At 44.4% G+C, this 15,716-nt stretch overlaps 1 protein-coding gene across 1 annotated transcript in view; it reads left to right on the top strand.

The window, feature by feature from the left end:
• TTC3 (tetratricopeptide repeat domain 3) overlaps positions 1-15,716 on the top strand; it is a gene marked incomplete in the record, with an annotated part of 2,769,029 nt that overhangs the window by 510,037 nt on the left and 2,243,276 nt on the right.

Below are 15,716 nucleotides of genomic sequence, written 5' to 3'. Positions count from 1 at the left end.
TGTCGTCATCCTAGTACCACAGATCTTGCTTCTCTGAAAGTCATTAAGTGACATAAGCTGATACCAGGCTAGAATATGTAAGGAAAGCAGAATCCTGACATGCTTCTGAAAAAGTATATATCCCCATAACTGTTAAATTTTGAGCTATAAATTACCAGGTGCATATTAATTATGAAGGGGAAATTGAATAGACAGTATGACCTCTGATATTGCTTGGAAATCCATAAAACAGTGCAAGAAACTTCTCGGTGTGGCAGTTTTTCAGTTCCTTTGTCTAGTTAATTACTATGTATTAAACTAAAAAAAATCAGAAAATTGTAGTAGAAATAGCGAACTTAAACATCCTAAATCAAAAAAATAAAAATTTATGCTATTATTATACAGAATTATTAACACTGTTAGGTATTTAGAAGTTATCCAAGCAGGGTAGACAGTCTGTTACCAGTCGAAAATCATTATTATGCACACAAACAAGCGATCAAAAAAAAAAAAAAAAAAAAAAAGAAACTATGATAGTTTAATCCCAAACTTTCTGACTAATATACCTTTTATCAGGTAAGGGAGTGGTTTATTTAGTTGTAAAGCAAAGTGCATTGATATACATGAAATCTTTAAAAACAGTGTTTGCAGATAAACATATTTTGTCAGTAAGCATAGAATTAAATGCGTGTTATGCTTTTGTTTTATATATTTTATTTCAGTTTAATCACGTAATTGGGGTACTCCAGAGACCCTTTTCAGCCACAACCCTGACTGCAATGGTGAGGATGAAATAAATTGCCACATTTTGTTAAAAAACTAACTATACCTCAACATTACATAATATGCAAATCCTTTTTAGATTGTTAGACAATGAAATATTACAGCAATGATAGATGCAGAAATGGGATGATGGATTTGAAAGGAAAAGAAGCATGATCTGGAATGAAAGGGGTAAAGTGGTATATAGAAATGATACTAAGTGTTATTTAGGGTAAGTGAGTAATTTGAAGCAGTGAAGTTATTAATGAGTCAGCAAATTAATATTTAGGCCATTCAGCAACATAGCTAAGTGTACAAGAAAGTTTTCAGCCCATTCTTGTTTTCTTAAACCCAGTGTGTGTCATGTCTGTCTCATATGATAATTTTGACCATAGCTTTCTTTTTCCTCTCCTTTTTTATTGGTTGACATCAGGATAGAAGTATCATTTTGTGAAATCTTACCACAAGCTATTTAAATAAACTTGCCACTCCCATTCTGTTCCATACAACCAGAATGCTGCGTCTTCACAAAGACCAGCTGTGCTGCTCTTTTAAACATGGTGTCCCTTGAGTTGCCTATCCTTACTGTAAAGTTGTATTTGCTAGCTTCTTCCAGTCTCCTCTTATCTACTTTGCACTAGTGAACACTAGGGAATCTAAATGGGAGTTTCATCCCTTTAGACTGTTTAAGCTTTGAGATACCCTCTCTGTCATAGTTTCCTATTTTGATTAGTGCTGCATTTACTTTATTTGTTCAAGTGCCTAAACACTGGACAAGAATAAGGTCAGCCTGCTAGTTTCACCTCCTTTGGCATCATTTTATCACAAATTCTACTAACATTGTACAGACTGCCTTATTCTCACAATTAATGAACTCACATTCAGCACTAACAATTTCATCAGTGAGAGGTGTAAATACTTTGGAGTCTGTCCTCACACCTAAAACTTGGATCTCCACCATGATCCTTCCCTAATCAAACTAGAATGTCTTATGCTGAGTCTGTAAACATGAGCTCTCCAGAGCCTCCTGGAAATATGAAGACTAACTTGGCAGAAATCTGGCCACTTGTCCACCTTATGCATACCTCTCATAGTCAACCTGAACAGAACACTCCCAAATCTATCAATATGAACTATAGCAGCAATAGAAACATTTTAGGGCCAGGTGACTAGTGTTGGGCACACACTGGTTCATCACTCACAGGGTTGGAGAAGGAAAGGGTTGCAGTGAGTTGCCTTTCAGCTCCAGGATCTATGTTACAAGGGGTCTAAGGACTGTAACTTCTGACAGATATGACTGTAACTTCTGACGGATATGACTGTAACTTCTGACAGATATGACTAACTTCTGACAGATATGACTGTGACAGTAGTAATGTATGTGGACATATACATTTTGAGTTGTAAAACCCTGAAAAAGGACATGGATGGAGCATGTCAGAACTTTCCATGCATGTTAAAAATGCAGGTAAGACAATTGTCCTAACTGGAATCATTTCTTCACCTCGAATAATGCTCAGGAACAAAGGTGAAGATCATTGGCTTCAGTAATTGGATCTGATGTTATCCATTTCATTATTTGTCATGTCTGGGTCTCTGAGCCGATGTGTGATCCGATCCGGCAACCTTACAGAGCAGATTCTAGGCTTGAGCTTCTTACACTCCCATAATCCCTTTCTGCCTTCAAACCCCCAGATCTTGTTTGCCATGGTTTGCTTACAGACTCGTTTTGGAGACTCAGCATTCTTTCTGGGGTTTTTCTTCAAAGTATTCAGCTAAGTGTTTAAAATTTTGTTCATTTAGGAGTTAGTATAGTGTAGTCTAGCTACTTGCTTCCTCCCCTTCCTTTGTTCTTAGTTATTGTGAAGCATTAGGTTTTTTTTTTTTTTTTTTGTATTTTGGCACTTGGCAACCCCCCCCCCCCCCAGTCCCTCCCCCTTAGTGTTTGGGTTTTTTTTGGGCTTGGTAGATTTATCTTTTTGTGTGTGTGTAGTTCTGTTTATTGGCTTTGTCTGATGTTCTTCATTCCACATTGCTGCAGTCCTAACTATTGGGTAGTCCGCTGTCCAGTCGGCCCGAATACCAAAGTATATGGCTGACGTCGGTCAGGGCGCATTAGACTGACGTCAGTACGTCAGGGTACTAATGCGCATGACCGACGTCATATCCTCAGTCTTTTTTGCCGCATGGTCCGATGCAGAAGCAATTTTGCGAGTGCAGGTTGGCGTTCTGAAAGTTTCTGAAGTCAGAGTTTCAGACCGAATCAAAGTTGGCTAAGTACCCGTTGGGAATATTTTGGTTTTTCTTGCCTCAGTATTTAACCGGATGTCAGAAAAAGTGAATAACTGTATTTCTTGTGGGAAACAGATACCTCATAGGGATTACCATACTTTGTGTATACCTTGTTTAGGGCCTGAGCACGGCGTTGTTGGATGCCGCTCTTGTGCTAGATTTAACAAACGCACTATTAAGAGAAGGTTAGACTGTGCCAGGTTAGTTTTGGGAAGCGTTGTAATTATAAAATGCCGTCGGAGGCTCCGGCGCGCTTCGCCAAAAAGCGCAAGGACAAAGCAGCAAAGCCTAGAGTGGAAGAACCGACAGTCCCAGACGCCGGATCTTTAGAAGGCTCAGTGGAGCCGGAGGTTTTGCCAGGTGTTTCTTTGGAGTCTCAGGGAGAGACTTTACTGTTACAGGATGTATCCTGCAGGAAGTAGGCCAGGCTGAGGGGCTTCTCAGGTGGCTGTTCTTCCCTCTCTTCCTAAGGTGGTTAGAGCCTCCCTTCTGTTTCCAAGGCTTCTTTGAGAGGCAGGCCAAGTTTAACTTCAGTGGGGTTTCTCCTAGTGCTTCAGGGTCTTTGCCTAAGAAACATATGCTTAAAATGGCAGAGCATTTGATTTCTATGATTACAGGTTGTTTGCCCGCTCCTGATTTGAGGCCTAGGGTGGAACCTGAGTTTGAGAGTTTTGAGCAATGTTCGGAGGCTTCTGAGTCTTCGGCTGAAGACTTGCAGGAGTATCCTCCTTATTCTGATTCTGATGTGGATGATTCTACTCCTTCAGCTTCTCCTCCTGAGGATTTTTGATTTTCAGAGACTCTGCATTCCATGAGGGAGGATTTTAAATGGGAAGGTCAAGATTTCTCTGATTCCAGGAAGAGGCTTAGGGAATTCTTGTTTTACCCCAGCATAGGCCTTTAGCTATACCTCCTGTTCTGAATGTGGTGGAAGATGTTTTGCAGAGGCTTCCCTCAATCCTGATTCTTTGCCTCCTGCCCCAGTTAAACCGGATAGGTACTATAGGGTGCCTGAAGCTCATAAGTATCTTTTAAGAGTCCTAGGGCAGACCCGAAACTGTCTCTCAGGGGCCTAAAGGTGTGAAGGCCTCTGTTGTTAAAAATCCTGTTCCTCCTGATAAAGAGGCAAGGGCTTTGGATAGATGGGGAAAGAAAGTGTATACTTCTTCCACTTTAGCCATGAGGGCGTTGAATTGTCAGTTTCACATGTTAAAATATCAGAATTATCTCCTTTCACAATTGAAATCTAAGGTGGATGCTCTGGCAGAAGGTACTGAGTGTAAAGAGTTGCAGGATTTAGTTCATGTGTCTGAACAGGTGGGTAAACATTCCTTGCAATGTGGTTTTGATGCTGTGCAGGCCTCCTCGAGGGTGGCTGCCACTGGTTCTGTTCTTCGTAGGCATGCCTGGTTGAGAGATCAGAATTTAGCTGAGCATGTTAAAACAAGGATTTTGGATGCTCCTTTGCAGTCTGATGTGTTGTTTGGTTAGCCTGTGGAAGCAGTCTTAAAGAAAATGGAGGACAAGGCTAAGTCTATGCAAACTGTTAAGGATTTTTTGCAGGTGCAGCCTCCAAGTTTAGTAGAAATTGGCCTACTAAGGGATGGACTTATCCTGCTTATGATTCCCAGTCTAGGGGTAGGTCTAGGCGTGGTAGGGGCAGAGCTCAAGGTTCTTTTAGGCCTAGGACAGGGAGTTCCCCTGCTCAGACTTCTGGTGAGGGCAGGGGTCAGTCCTTTCGTAAGCAGACCCAATGACCTGCCTTTTCAGCTGCCAGTACATTCTCGCCTGGCAGCACCTTTGGGAGGAAGGCTGTCTCTTTTCAAAGAAAATTGGGATTTAATTACCCAAGACAGATGGGTTCTGGATATCATTCACCACGGTTACAGGTTTTATTTCCATACCATGCCTCCTTTCAAAGGCATGCCAGACATTCCTCCTCTACAAAGACAAGAGGCTCACAAGCAAATTTCTCTGTTGCTCCACATAGGGGCCATTCAGCCAGTTCCTGTGCCAGAAAGGGGCCTAGGATTTTATTCTCGCCTGTTCCTAGTACCCAAGAAGGGGAACACGTGGAGGCCAATTTTGGATTTATCTATCCTCAACACTTATCTGGACATTCCCAAGTTCAAAATGTTGGCGTTACAACAGCTTTTACCTCTGCTGGGCAAGGATCACTGGATGGTAACTTTAGATCTCAAGGAAGCTTACCTTCATGTGCCTATAAGACTAAGTTGCAGGAAGTATCTGCGTTTTCGAGCTGGAAATTCTCATTATCAGTTCTCTGCATTGCCCTTTGGCTTATCCACTGCGCCCAGAGTATTCACAAAGGTTCTGGCTCCAGTGATAGCTTACTTCAGGCTAAAAGGAATTCAAATCTATCCTTACTTGGACGACTGCCTGATTCTAGCTCAAGAAAAGGAAGACCTTCTACAGCATTTGGATTATGTCATAGCAGTGCTAAGATGCCTAGGGTATTCTGTGAACAAAATAAAGTCCAGTCTAGTACCCTCTCAAGACATGTGCTTTCTGGGTGTGAGACTGAATACAGCAGCCCAGATGGCCTTTTAACCCCGGACAAACAAAAGAATCTTTCCAGTTACTTCCATCAACTATCTCTTCAGTCCGGGCTGACTGCAAGGACAGTCCTTCAAGCCTTAGGGTTCATGGCATCTTGTATTCTGGTGCTTCCCAATGCCAAACTGCATATGAGGAAGCTGCAATGGTATCTCAAAATGTATGGACACAGCACTGCCAGGATTTGGACACTGTCATTCAAATAATACCTTGCATTCAAAAGGAATTTTTGTGGTGGGCTCAGGAATGTCACCTAAACAAGGGACTCTCTGTGACCCGGCCAGAGGCGAGTCAGATTCTAACGACAGATGCCTCAGACATTGCTTGGGGAGCTCATCTAAATGGAAAGTGGATACAAGACAAGTGGCCTGCCAGACTACAGCATCTACATATCAACATGAAAGAGATGTTAGCAGTCCAGTTTGCATTAATGGCTTTCAAGGAGTTACTTCTTCCAGGGCAGGTGTTGATTCTAACAGACAACACAACTGTCATGTGGTACATCAACAAACAAGGGGAACACATTCTTACCCATTGTGCAGGCAAGCAATGATTTTATGGGAGACTGCGCTCAGCTTGCAACTAACTCTTCAGGCAAGGTTTCTGCCGGAGCACAGAACTCCTTAGCAGATGTGTTAAGCAGACAAATCATGGATCCCCACGAGTGGAAACTGGATCTTCATGTATTTCAAAATTGACAGTGTCATGGGGAACTCCAGACATAGATCTGTTCGCTTCTCCACTAAACCACCAGCTGCCAAAGTTTTGCACAAAGAGGTTTCATCACACAGCTTGGAAAGTGGATGCTCTTTCTTTCAGTTGGAAAAATCTTCATGTGTATGCTTTTCCACCTCTGCCTCTTCTCCCAAAGGTGCTTCTAAAGGTCAGACAAGACAAGCCAAGGATGATTTTAATAGCTCCAGATTGGCCTCGGCAGCACTGGTACCCATTACTGAGGAGTCTGGTAAGGAAGCCTCCATGGCCTTTACCCTTGATTCCACACCTGTTGTCTCAGAGGGACGGTCACCTGCTCAATGTCAAGCTTCAATCTCTTCATCTAACAGCCTGGCATATTCTGTTTTGAAAGACAGCAGGTCTCAACTTCCTCAACAAGTTTTAAATGTGATTATGGAAGCCAGAAGACCTAGTACAAGGAAAGTGTGCAGAAAAATGGAAGAGATTTTTATTTTGGAGTGCAGCAAACAATTTGGAGATCTCTGAGCCTAATTTGAGTGTGGCTCTTCAATATCTTACTGAGTTATTGGACAAAGGTTTGTCTTTCTCTTCCATTAAGATTCATGCTGCAGCAATTTCAGCTCACTATGATTGTGACCCACCATTGTTTTCGCATCCTTTGTTCAAGCAATTTCTTAGAGGGGCAAAGAATATAAGACCCCACGTAGAGCTCCTACTCCTGCTTGGGATCTCAATTTTGTGTTGGAGAAACTTACTCTACAACCTTTTGAGCCTGCGGCTACTGCTGAATTGAAATATTTGTCATGGAAGACTGCTTTTTTGTTGGCCATTACTTCTGCAAGAAGGGTTTCTGAGTTGCAGGCCCTTATGGCGGTAGAGCCTTTTGATTTTTCATAAGGATAGGGTATCTTTACGTACTAATCCTTCCTTTATGCCTAAGGTGGTTTCTAGTGTGGCTTTAAACCAAACTATTCATTTGCCTACTTTTTATGCAGATCCCCAAAATAAAGGGGAAAAGATTTTGCACACTTTAGATGTACACAGGCAATTGCGTTATTATTTGAGCAGGACTAAGGATTTTAGGCAGTCTCAGCAGTTGTTTGTTTCTTTTGCTTTGGGTTCAAGAGGGCAAGCCTGTGTCAAAACAAACTATTTCTAGGTGGATTGGGTTTTGCATTGCATTTTGTTATTCCCATCATGGCAAGGAGATTCCAGCTGGAATTAGGCCTCATTCCACTAGGGCTACTGCCACTTCTACAGCATTTCTAAGGGGTGGCCACTAAGGATATTTTGGAGGCAGCTACTTGGAGTTCAGTGCATACTTTCTCTAAGCATTGTCACCTTCCTCTCTACTCTAAGTCTAGGGCTGGTTTTGCCACAGCTATTTTGCAAGGCATGTTGTCAGTTCCTGCTTCCTTATGATTTGCCAGCCTCCCTTATCTCTGCTTTGGGATTCTACCCAATAGTTAGGACTGCAGCAATGTGGAATGAAGAACATAGTACAGTTTTGTACCTACCATAAATGTAGATGTTCGAGGATCCACATTGCTGCAGTCCAATTTACCCTCCCTCCTTCCTTCCCCTCTGTGTTTAAGGGTGGTTGTGTAGGTGAGGTTATATTCTGGTAATTTTGTATATATTGTACATATTTTTGGTGCAGGTATGTTTGGAATTTTTGGTTTTGGCCTTAGCTTTTCAGGGTCTTCTTACATCTGGGGCAAGAAAAGACTGAGGATATGACGTCGGTCATGCGCATTAGTACCCTGACGTACTGACGTCAGTCTAATGCGCCCTGACCGACGTCAGCCATATACTTTGGTATTCGGGCCGACTGGACAGCGGACTACCCAATAGTTAGGACTGCAGCAATGTGGATCCTCGAACATCTACATTTATGGTAGGTACAAAACTGTACTTTTTTGGATTTGTAGGTGTTGGTCTGTGTGTTTTTTGACATGAATATTTTGGTAGGACCATGTCAGAGAAAACTTACCAGGTTTAAGAGGTGGTGGTGTTGAGATTAAGATGCCTAACTCTGATGCATAAGAAGTGCATTTACTGTTTGAGATCCGACCACCTCGAGACTGAATGTGCTGTTTGCGGACCGGCGCAATAAGTTGTTGCTCTAGGGCATGGCCCAAGGGGGGGGTGGTCCTTTGTTTCCAGCTCCCCCTCCTCCAGCATCCATAGAAAGTCCAAGAGGAAAGCCTCTTCTGCCTCCCCAGGGGCTTCTCCACTTCATTCTCAGAAATGGCTGAGGCTTTCAGATCGCACCCCTTTAGATCCAAAGGCCCAAGATCCTCCTTCTGGACCAAAGTCTGTTTGGATCAGAGACCCTGGAATCCCACAGCTGTCCCCTCGGATCAGAGGCAGACTGTTTCTCAGGGCTCATATCTAATATGTTCGTCTGATCCAGAGCTAGTGGTCATAGGCTCCCCAATTGGACCTCATAGGGAGCCAAAGCCTTCAGATCCTAGATGTCGGCACTGTTCCCCAGATTGGGAACACCATAGAGTGGTGATGGGGTCTCGTTGGGTTTCCCCTTCCAAATCCATACATTCCTCTGCCTCTTCCAGGTCCTCTAGGAGCATCTTGCCCTCGGACATGAACATGATGATAAGTTTCTGTAGGGCCCAGGTGATAGAGATGGGTCTTTTAGCTTCCCCGGCCCCTAAGCTGACTTCTTTACCGATTGTTTCAGAATCCATGGTCCTCCAGGGTCCCTGACTAGCTTGGTTCCTGTGGGTTCAGACCAGAACGGGTCCCACCTCTGAGAGGTCTGTGCTGGATCCCTGGGGAGGGGTTCCAGTGTGGGTTTGTCAGATTGTTCCCTTCCCTTGGGGGCATCAGCCATCAACAGCTCTGGACCTGTACTGTCTGAGGGGACCAGGACAGGCTCTGCTTCCCCTTCCCTGGTGATTTCAGCTACAGGGTACTGGGAATGGAGTTTCCTTGAGTCATTCGGCCTTCCGGGTGGTAAAGCGGACCTTCTCCAAGTTGGGAGGTAGTATCTTACCCCTTCCAAGAACCCCCCAGTCCGCTGTCAGGTGCCCTGAGCCCATTCATCCTGTCCAAGGTCAGCCCTCCTGAGGTGGTCTTCAGGCTTCTAAAACCCCAGTGGTTCCCCTCTTCAGAGTCCTTTCCGGAGTCCCTAATGGAAGATCCGCCTCGAAAGAGATTGTGCAAGTGGAGGCACCTATGGTGTCTCTCACAGAGAATACAGATTTCGAGTAAGGGAATGAGTCCCCCAGATCTCCGCCAGACAATGTCTGCTTTGGAGATATTCTGGAGCTGTTGAAGCAGAAAGGCAGTTGGTCTCCCCAGCCCCCATCCTTGGAGGAGTCTGTGTTTCTGAAGGTGGTAGGGATGGGCCCATCTAATTCCTGGGTCTCCCTCCTCCTGCGGACAAGTTGGTTGATCTCATTGCACACAGAGCATGGAAGGAACGTGACACTGTGGAACTGGTTCCAAAGAAAGCAGATAAGGTCTGGTCTCTGAGCTCACCAAGTGTCTCTCGGAGTTGATGCCAGCGGAGAAATTCAAGAAGATATCTCCCAAGCTCTCTCCTCTCTCCTCTGTTTCCAGTTCTTCGATGAGGTTAATTTCCAGTGCGGCAGAAGTTACCTCTCGAGTGTCTGGTGCAGGCGTTGCCATCAAGCGGCATGCCTGGATGTGTCTGTGGGTTGCAGAGCCCTTCAAGGTGTCTTTTTATTAATGCCCCTTTCAATGGCTCCTCTTTGTTTGGACCTTCTGTCAAAGAAACCCTAACCCGCAGTGAGCAGGAGGGCAAGACTGTGTCAGCATTCGGGATCCAATTTTCTACTCCCCAAAGTTCCTTTTCCAAAAAACAATGGAGCAGCAAAAAGCTCTGGATCCACAAGTTGCAGGGTTCCTTCCAGGATGCTCCTGAGGATTCCTGTTCCAGATGCAGGGGAAGGAGTTTCAGTGGTAGATGCCACTCTAGAGGCAGAGGAGTCCTCAAAATCAGGGCTCCAGGGAATCCTTCTCTGAGAAGCCCTTTCGGTGCCCCTGAGGTGTTCCCCGGCTGTTCTGCCCTGGAGGCAGTCAGGGGTCATTTTTTGTTGCACCCAAGTGCCTCGGCGTCCATAACAATCTATCAGTGGGTGCTCAAGATTTATATCCAGGGGCTATTATATTCCGTTTTCCCAACAAGCTACACTTAAGAAAAAAGTTCTCCCCAGCGTGCCAGCCAGTCAGAGAGAACTGGCCCAACAAGAAATTCTAGCACTTCTAGAAAAAAAGAGCCATCCAGGAAGTCCTGACAGGGCAAAGAGGACCCGGAACTCATTCCTGCTTCTTTTTAGTGCCAAAAAAAGACAGGGGACCTCCAGATTTTGGACCTCAGCAAGCTGAACTTATCGGTCAAGAAGTCAAAGTTATGGATGGCCACTGTTCAGTCCATCTTGCCCTGGTTGCAGAAGGATGAATGAATGTGCTCCATAGACCTCCAGGATGGCTACTATCATATCAAAATAGACAGGCACTCCAGGAGACATTTGCGCTTCCGGATCAGAGCCAGTCATTTCCAGTTCAGAGCTCTACCATTTGGACTTACCACAACCTCCAAAGTGTTTACCAAATGCATAACAGTTGTAACGGCTCACCTGAGGCTTCAGGGATTTCAGGTCTTTCCGAACTTGGATGATTGACTCCTCCCACCTCCCACCAAGCATTAACTTGTTTCTGTCACACAGTACCTGTCACACACATTCCAGAAGCTAGGGATTACCATCAGCTTGGTGATGTCAAAGCTGTCCCCAGTACAGAGTCTGGAGTTTAATGGCACTCATCTCAATACAGCTACAGAGATTGCAGCATCCCCCCCTCCCCCACAGAGTAGACTTGATCAGACAACAGGTCAAGGCCATATTAGAGATTCACTCACCACCAGCTTACCTCATTTTGAGGGCACTGGGTTCCATGTTGGCATCAATTCTCCACGTCCCTCTGGCGTGATACCACATGTGGGTGCTTCAGTGGACTCTGGCAGTACTGTGGTCTATCCTAACTCATCCAATGTCTGTGTCTATCCCATTGACCCTAGTTGCAGATGGCACCTGCTGTGGTGGCTTCAGTCGGACAATCTCCTTCAGGGCAGGCATTTTTCTCTTATACCTCCCATGGCCACAGTGACCACAGATGCTTCCTTGTTAGGGTCTGAAGGGTCATTTTTAGGGCAGAACGGTCCAAGGCACGTGAACCCCCTCAGAAACCAAATTACACGTAAATGTCCTGGAGATGAGGACTGTTGTCTTCATGTTGGAAGTCTCTCAGGATTGCCTTCCTCCTGGGACGGTGGCGATTCACACAGACATATTCGGTGGTCTGGTACATCAGTAAGCAGGGTGGAACATGTTCATACCCGTTGTGCAGAGAAGCCATGAGGGTTTGGGAATGGGCGATCTCCTCCACTCACTTCCTCCTTGCAACACACACACCCAGAGAATTCAGCGTCTTGCTGGACCAGCTCAGCAGGTCTCTCCTGACTCCACATGAGTGGTCCCTCAATCTGTCAGTGGCATCTCAGACTTTTGCATGTTGGGGCAAGCCTTGGTGTGATCTGTTGCTTCCCTGTTGAACAACAAATGCAGCAAGTACTTTGCCCTAATTCCCCCAGAGGGGCAGTCCCCGAGAGCCGCTGTTGTACACTATTGGCGTCTGGGTCTCATCTATGCTTACCTTCCCCTTCTCTCCTTCCTCTGATCCCCAAAGTACTTCAGAAAGCCTTCAGACTGAGGAGTACCATGATTCTCATTGCCCCCTTCTGGCCTTGGCAGGTGTGGTTCCCCTTCCTCAGGTCTCATCTCAAGTAGCCTTCCTGGTTACTGGATCCTGCTCCGGATCTCATCTCTCACCCATCAGAACCTCTGCCCATTCTCCGGTCACTTAGCCTGACCGTGTGGTTTCTCCACTTGCAGTCATAGTAAAGCAGTCCAGGCAAGCTTCTCGTGTGCATTTTCCTTTTGGACAACAGAACATAATATAGACCCTTTTTGAGCTCCTATTCTAGATATCCTTTTCTTTTTGGCATCCCATTTTCAAGAAGGGGACAGCTTTTTGACCAAGTTGCAGTTGACAGCCATTTCCAATTTTAATTACAATGCTGGGCCCACATTTTCCTCTAGGCTATGTAAGACCTTCTTGAAGGGCATCTTTCTTCTTAGGCCTCCAGTCAAAGATCCCGCCCCTCCCTGGGATCTGAAGTTGATGCTGCATTCTCTCACCCAAAGTCCTTTTGAGCCTGCTCATTCTAGTGATCTCAGATATCTATCATGGAAAACTGCCTTTCTGGTGGCTATTACCTTGGCCAAGAGGGTTTCTGAATTACAGGCCTTATCTACTAAACCACCATATATTATTTTTCATGAGGACAGGATGACTTTATGAACTAATCCTTATTGTATGCCTGAAGTCGCTACCGGAAGAAATCTTAACCATGACATCTAATTTCCTGTTTTCTTCTCTAATCACTCTAACAAGGGTGAGTATCTCCTCCACACCTTGGATGTTCATCGTCGCCTTTGATTGTATTTACATCGGACTAAACCCTTCCGAAAATCTGATCAGTTGTTTATGGCCTTTTCCCTGAACCGGCGTAGCCAAAGGGTTTCAAAATTAACAATTTCTAAATGAATCTTTGGCTGTATTTCTTTGCTTTACTCCATGAGGAAGATGGAGCTCCCTCACCCTCCCAGGGCACAGTCTCTTTGGTCAGTGGCTACTTCTTTGGCCTTCACTGCCAAGATGTCCTTAGATGAGATTTGTGCTGTAGCCATTTGGTCCGGTCCTCACACGTTTGTTGCTCATTACAAACTGGGTATAATCTCAAGAGGCAAGGGTGTCTTTTGGTTAAACAGTGCTCAAGCACGTTCTTCCTTAGGGCCACCCGGGGTTCTTGGTAGCTGGGGATTCTGACCCAGACATGTTGAATAATGAAATGGATAACATCAGAGCAATAGTTATGTACTTACCATAACTTGGTATATGTGTTATCCTATTTCATTATTCATCACCTCCTGCCCTCCCCTCCTTCCCCTTTCCTTGTTTCTGCTGGATCTAAAGAGGGCTGGGATGTGGGCCTTTGAGCTTCCATCTGTTGCCATTGTTGTCTATGTGGAGGTAGGTAGCCAGGGGTCTTGTAGTTTCTGTCCTTGGTCAGCAAACTTGATCTGAGGGTTAGAAGGTAGAAAGGGATCATGAGAGTGGGAGGAGCTCGAGTCTAGAATCTGCTCTGTAAAGTTTCCATATCGGATCTGACATTGGATCCAAGACCCAGATGTGATGAATAATGAAATAGGATGACACAGAGATCCCAAGTTATGGTTAGTACATAACTACTGTTTCATTCCAGAGGAATCCAGTAAGTGTCAGCATGTGACAAAGTGCTTGAGAGTGCAGTTTGCTTTGCTAAGAATGAGTTTGCACCTGTCATTTTAAGACTGCTTATTACTTAATAAAACCTTTATTCTCCCCTGTGTCTTGAAACAGAGTCCAGTTGGGCTTTCCAATGTAACTGACATTTTCAAAATTGGATTATATTAAGGTGGCTGTCCTGAATGCCAGATGTCTGAATTGGCTGATTTGAGGCACCGTTTATTTTGAAAACTTTCATGTCTATGTAGTCACTGAACCTTTTTTAAATGTAAAGAGGGAACTCTGTGTGCCCTCAGACCCAACCTCCAAGCAGATTCCTAAGGACTCTCAAACTAAACACCTTAAAATACAGATTGCTCTAGATGGGCTTAGTTAGCAGCTAATAGCTTGTCCTTCTACTGCTGGGGCATTCTGGGCCTTTATCTGTAAGCAAAGTGACAGTACTATGGCTCATTCATTCCTTACAGGATAAGCAAACATCAATTCAAGCCATCTTTACTCCTTTCTTCCCCCAAGCGATCAAAGGGGAAGCAACTCCTGGCAAAAGAACCAAAGGGTTGTGGGGTCCTAAATGGGAGTAACTTGTGCACCCGAGGATGGAGAAGAGGTGCATATCCCCTCTGGGGCAGGAGACAATTGAGTTGGCATTTGGGGCAGAGGAAGAGCTCAGCTTACAGGAGATATATGCAAAAGCTCTAGAACATACAACAAAAGGGCCAGTATCCAACTTCAGGTATTTTCTGTAGATGTGTTATTCCACAGCAGTGGTTCCATAACTTAAACAGTCACTCTTATACTGCGAGTTACTCGCACAGCTGTGCTTTTTTGTATATAGACTGTCCAAGTAATACATTGATTAGTTGTTGCATCATATTAGAGTGAGGGTGATTTACATTTGTTAATGTCTGTAGGCAGATGAGTTGCTATGTTGCAAGTGTAAGAGGCAGACTGTTTTTGTCTCATAATAACCTGCAAAGTGGGTGAGACAGTCTGCCAACAAACTTTTTTCCAAATGGATGGTTTAATAACTATTACCTTACATCGTGTGTGTATATACTGTAGAGCAATTTAGCCTGGTACCTGCTGGACTCCATTGGCAAGGGTGGGTCCCTTAGGACCCCACACCCATTTGTTTCTTTTGTCCAGGAGTTGCTACACCTTTGGCTACTTGGGACAAGAAAGGACTAAAGATGGCTTGAACTAATGTCTTCATATTTTCCAAACATTGTACTGCTTTATAAGCTCTAAATTCTAACCCTTAATATTTTCTTAAATGTTGCATTCACATAAATCCACATTATCGGGAAGTTGCTGCTAATATTCATGCCTTCCTGTGCTGCAAGTTGTTGAGTATAGGTCAGAATAACAACAAAATCCACTACAGCCTCATTGGTAGACTTCATACCTCTCTATGTGAGGTACGATCCAGTGATTCCTCATAACTACTTTAATGTAAAGTTCCACCCATCCCAAACCCCCCCCCCAACACCATGCAACCTGTGTTTACTTTTTTTGTTTGTTCAATAAACTTAGGTTACAATATGCTTACTTAATCTATGCCTCTACATGTAACCATAACCATGGAGTTCTGTCACAGTATTCGTACTCATTAATTAAGGCATTAGTTATAGTCCAGATACAGCAGTATTGCCTACCTTAAGCATTCTTAATGTTTTGTGATAGTGAGAATGACTGAGAAGATTTTCACTGTTAGATTCCTAGCCCTGCAGTAAGATGCAACTAAAACCAATACAGGAGAGAGAGTCAAAACCCGAGAGTTCCCTGCTGAATTCTTTAGGTTAATCAGAAGGCCAATCCCAGAGGATATAGACCTGCTTAGCAAAAATAAATACTGAGGAGCACTTAGCTCATCATTAACACATCTGTTCATTGTCAGGAGTTTTTCCCCATAGATTGGAATGGCGTTTAGAGATCCAAATAACTCCAGTGAAACTCAGAGTGGGATGGGGAAACTAGCACCCATCAATCTGTCAATTGCTATGATTTTTTATTTT

The sequence above is a fragment of the Protopterus annectens genome, chromosome 5.part0, assembly GCF_019279795.1.
Source record: "Protopterus annectens isolate FY-2018-M chromosome 5.part0, PAN1.0, whole genome shotgun sequence".
NCBI lineage: Eukaryota > Metazoa > Chordata > Ceratodontiformes > Protopteridae > Protopterus > Protopterus annectens.
Note: the sequence above shows the minus strand (reverse complement) of the source record. Positions and strands in the feature narration are given on the sequence as shown.